The following is a 4,906-nucleotide window of genomic DNA, read 5'->3' as shown; positions in this document are numbered from 1 at the left end:
GAAGCCAGGAGTATTACTCAGATGGGAAAGTGGCTTCCAGCCTCCTATCCACCCACTGCCTAAGAACAGGTGCCCAACATTGGCACAAAAGCTCCTTTAGAGCCAAATGTGAATTTGGGATTATCTCAGTCATTAACATGGATAAGAGTTTGCTCTTGTGACACTTGATTAGTGATACACTAATTTTTTTTTTCTTGCAGGAGACGGATTTTGTTTGTTTTGATGGAGGAAGAGATGATTTTGATAATTATAATGTAGAAGAACTTTTAGGGTTCTTGGAACTGTACAATTCTGCAACTAGAGATTCTGAGAAAGCTGTAGAAAAAACGTCACAAGATTTGGAAAAAAACCCTGAATTATCTAAGGAAAGGGAACCTGAGCCTGAACCAGTGGAAGCCAACTCAGAGGAAAATGACAGAGTATTCTCAGAAAAGGCAAAGGATCTTCAGGAACAGTTTACAGCTCAGAAGCACCACCCCCATACAAACAGTCAAGCAGATCATGCTCAGGGAGAGCAGCCTTCATTTGAAGCTTTTGAAGAAATGCTGCAAGATAAACTAAAAGTGCCAGAAAGTGAAAACAACAAAACCAGCAATAGTTCTCAGGTCTCAAATGAACAGGATAAGATTGATGCCTATAAACTTTTGAAAAAAGAAATGACTCTAGACTTGAAAACCAAATTTGGCTCAACAGCTGATGCACTTGTATCTGATGATGAGACAACCCAACTTGTTACTTCATTAGAAGATGATTTTGATGAGGATTTGGATGCTGAGTATTATGCAGTTGGGAAAGAAGATGAGGAGAACCAAGAAGACTTTGATAAGCTGCCATTACTCACCTTTACAGATGGGGAAGATATCAAAACTCCAGCAAAGTCTGGAGTTGAGAAATATTCAACAGATAAAGAACAGAATTCAAATGAAGAGGATAAAGTTGAGCTAACTGTGCACCCTGGCATCAAAAATGATGATAAAAATATACTAACAACCTGGGGGGATACTATCTTTTCTCTTGTCACAGGAGGTGAAGAAAAAACAGATACACTGGGCTTAGAGAGCTCTAATTCAGAGGAAGAAAAAGATGATGATGCATTAGTCCCAGAGAGCAAACAGGGGAAACTACAGTCCGCAACAGATTATAGTGACCCTGACAATGTAGATGACGGTCTTTTGATTGCAGACATCCCTAAAACGAATAATGACAAAGGCCCAGAAGTAAACACAGAATGTCACATTAAAGGAAAAGGGCAGGAAGTTCAGGAATCCAATGAGGGCCTGATACAAGATGAGACAGAATTAGAGGATGAAAAGCAAGAAGGGATGGCTGTGTACAGCCCTACTCACAGCAATAACCTCAACTCTGTGCCAGCTGGTGAAAAGGGCAAAGAGGCATTAAAATCAGCCTTCGACGATGAAGAAAGTGACCTAAAAGGAGCAGCTATTCATATCTTGAAAGGAATGCCCCACGAAGAAAATCTTGGAGAGCAGATTTTGGAAGGTGGCTCAGAGAGTGAATCTGCACAGAAAGCTGCAGGGAACGAAATGAATGACAGAAAGATTCAACAGGAATCCTTGGGTACTGCACCAGTCACGGGAGATAACCACCCTAATGTATCCAGAGACAGTGGAGGAAGACCCTTCAGTAAATGGAGCCAAACCACACACGCGTCCAGTGGAGCATCAACATGAGGAATTTAAAGAAGAACTAGTTCTTAAAACTCAAAACTAACCTAGATTCTCCTCTCCAGATGAGATCAGTTTGCCCAGAGAACTGGAAGAAAAGGTTCCCATCCTGGGAAGAAATCTTTCTTGGCAACAAGAGAGAGATGTGGCTGCCACAGTCAATAAGCAAATAAGTGAGAAGATAAGGCTCTCTGAGGGCGAAGCCAAAGAGTACTCCTTGGATGAAGAGATTTTTCATCACAAGGCAATGCAGGGTACCCAGGAAGTAGGACAGACAGACCAATCTGACAGCACAGGAGAACCAGCTTTCCTTTCAGAAGCAGAAGAGGATGATTATCCCCCTGAAGAACTACTGGAGGATGAAAATGCTGTAAGTGCAAAACGGTCTAAAGAAGAAAACCCTGGAATTCAGGGCAGGCAGTTTGATATTAATCTGCAAGTCCCTGAAAGAGCAGTTTTAGGGACCACTAATCCTGATCCAGAAATTGAAGAAAGCAGGCAAGAAACTAGTAAGATTTTGGATAGTGAAAAAAAACATGAGACTGCAGCCAAAGGAGTCAACACAGGAGGCAGGGAACCATATACAATGGTGGTAAAAGAACGCCCTCCAGCAGATGAGAAAGCACACAGACCATCTGAAGAAAGTGACTTTTCTGACAGCATGAAAACTCAGACTCCAGAGTTAGGTGAAGTGTTTCAGAATAAAGATTCTGATTATCTGAAGATCAACAAACCTGAGGAACATCTGAAGGCCTCAGGGCTTGCAGAAAAGCCTGAGGGAGAACTCTCAAAGGAGGACCATGAGAACACAGGGAAACACATGGGCACAGAAAGCCAGGGGTCTGCTACTGCAGACCTTGAAGATGACCTGTTCCATTGGACTCCCCATACAACTGTAGAGCCAGAGTATAGTGACAAGTGGGAGAACTTGCCTATCATAAGCAGCTTCTTTAAAGAACAGCAGTCTTTGCAGCGGTTCCAGAAGTACTTTAATGTCCATGAGCTGGAATCCTTGCTACAAGAAATGTCATCAAAACTGAAGTCAGCACAGCAGGAGAGCCTACCCTATAATGTGGAAAAGGTCCTAGATAAGGTCTTCCGTGCTTCTGAGTCACAAATTCTGAGCATAGCAGAAAAAATGCTTGATACTCGTGTGGCTGAAAATAGAGATCTGGAAGTAAAGGAAAATAACATATTTGAAGAGGCCGCAGTGCTTGATGACATTCAAGACCTCATCTATTTTGTTAGGTACAAGCACTCCACAGCAGAGGAGACAGCCATACTGGTGATGGCACCACCTCTAGACGAAGGCTTGGGTGGAGCAATGGAAGAGATGCAACTGCCGCATGAAGATAATGTGTCACAAGAGAACACAGCAGAACTGAATGTGCAGGTTCCTGAAGAGCCCACCCACTTGGACCAACCTGTGATGAGGGACACTCATGCCTCAGAAGTGTCACCGAAGCCAAATACTGAGAAAGACTTGGACCCAGTTCTAGGGCCAATTACAACAGAAGACTCTCCTATGGATGGTGTTGAAGCAATCAAGCAACTAGAGATGGTTGCCGAAGAGCCTGCAAGCGTCACACCTTTGGAAAAGGCAATCCTTCTAATCTGTTCATTCGCGTTTTATTTAACTAAGTTGATAGTTTCTACATTGCCTGATGACGTTCAGCCTGGGCCTGATTTTTATGGACTGCCATGGAAACCTGTACTTATTACTGCCTTCTTGGGAATTGCTTCAGTTGCTGTTTTCTTCTGGAGAACTATCCTTGCTGTAAAGAGTAGAGTATATCAAGTCACCGAACAGCAGATTTCTGAGAAGTTGAAGATTATTATGAAAGAAAATACAGAACTTGTACAGAAATTGTCAAATTATGAACAGAAGATCAAGGAATCAAAGAAACATGTTCAAGAAACCAGGAAACAAAATATGATCCTCTCTGATGCATACATATCTGCACCAAACTGAACGCCAATTGGCTCAACATCGATTATTAACCACCATTATAGCCAATAAATTACAATCATATTCACATGCTATTGCTACAGATTCAAATCGTAACTGGTGGGATTGGTTATTTAGCCACTCTAATGTAACATATAGATTTCTTCCTTTATATATACTTGTCTTCTTATGGATACTTTTTGGTTGTGTAACTTGCTGCTGTAATCTATGGCTATATCAAAAAATACACTATGTATATGCTGCATTTATATCACAGCGCTTTGTGTATGCAAACCCTGGCCATGCCTAGGGGCCGAATTGTAGGGTTAATATAAAAAAAAAAAAAAATCATGCCCAGTGTTTGCTCTAAGTTTCTTGGACCTTGGGAACTAAAGTTATCATTTCTTTGGCAGTAAGCCCGGGGCATTAGGAGCTCATGATGACCCTGGCTTATGTCCGAGGAGCCGGGAATCTGGCCAATTCCCGTCTCTTTGAGAACCGTAAACAAAGCCAAGGATTGCTGTTACATAATGATAATGTTTGTGAGAGACAAGACAAAGAGCAGCTGGTGTTTACTATAACCTAAGTTGAACTGTAACATATAAAATATAGACACAAACCAAAGAAAAACGGAAGGAGGGAAAAAGAGAGGAGGAGAAAGATTGCGGAAAGTTGTAACTCGCGCCTTGCCCATGCTGCTGTAATGCCGGTGCTGAAAAGAGAGGAAGAGAGAGACGAAAAGATTGCTTAAAGTTTTAACTTGCGTTTTGCCCGTGCTGCTGTATTGCCGGTGCTGAGGAGAGGGAGAGAGAGAGAAACAAAAAGATTGCTAAGAGCTGTAACTTGCGCTTTGCCCGTGCTGTTGTGATGCCGGTGCTGAAAAGGAGAGTGCTTAAAGTTCTGACTTGCGCTTTGCCCGTGCTGCTGTAACGCCGGTGCTGAGTGTCCGGACGGACGGTCTTTGGGTATGTCCCTTTTGTAAATAAAATCCTCTTCTTTTACCTTGTTATTCTCAGCCTGGTGTTTTCTTCTCGCGAACCTGCCTCCAAATTACAAATCCGAGCTCGGTATCATTCCTGTTCTTAGTAACAGAACAACATGTTAATCAACCTTCATCTGCTGTAGCAAGCCCTTGCTCCTCTGAAGAGCCCACATCTTCCATTGAGGAAAAATCACTGCCAATTCCCCTGTGCTTCTGTTTAATGTCCCCAGTTCCTGAGTCTTGCAATGATGATATTTCAGATCATTTTCTCTAGAGGTTATGAACTCAGAT

At 42.4% G+C, this 4,906-nt stretch overlaps 1 pseudogene across 1 annotated transcript; it reads left to right on the top strand.

Moving 5' to 3' along the window:
• Positions 1–16: 16 nt before the first annotated feature.
• LOC116547854 lies at positions 17–3,657 on the top strand (annotated as a pseudogene). Its single transcript, XR_004267208.1, has one exon. The product of XR_004267208.1 is annotated as a transport and Golgi organization protein 1 homolog pseudogene (transcript).
• The last annotated feature ends 1,249 nt before the right edge of the window (positions 3,658–4,906 follow it).

The sequence above is a fragment of the Sapajus apella genome, unplaced genomic scaffold (genome assembly GCF_009761245.1).
Source record: "Sapajus apella isolate SASKATOON/1434 unplaced genomic scaffold, GSC_monkey_1.0 scaffold5062, whole genome shotgun sequence".
Lineage (NCBI taxonomy): Eukaryota > Metazoa > Chordata > Mammalia > Primates > Cebidae > Sapajus > Sapajus apella.
This window is presented reverse-complemented; position numbering and strand designations above follow the sequence as displayed.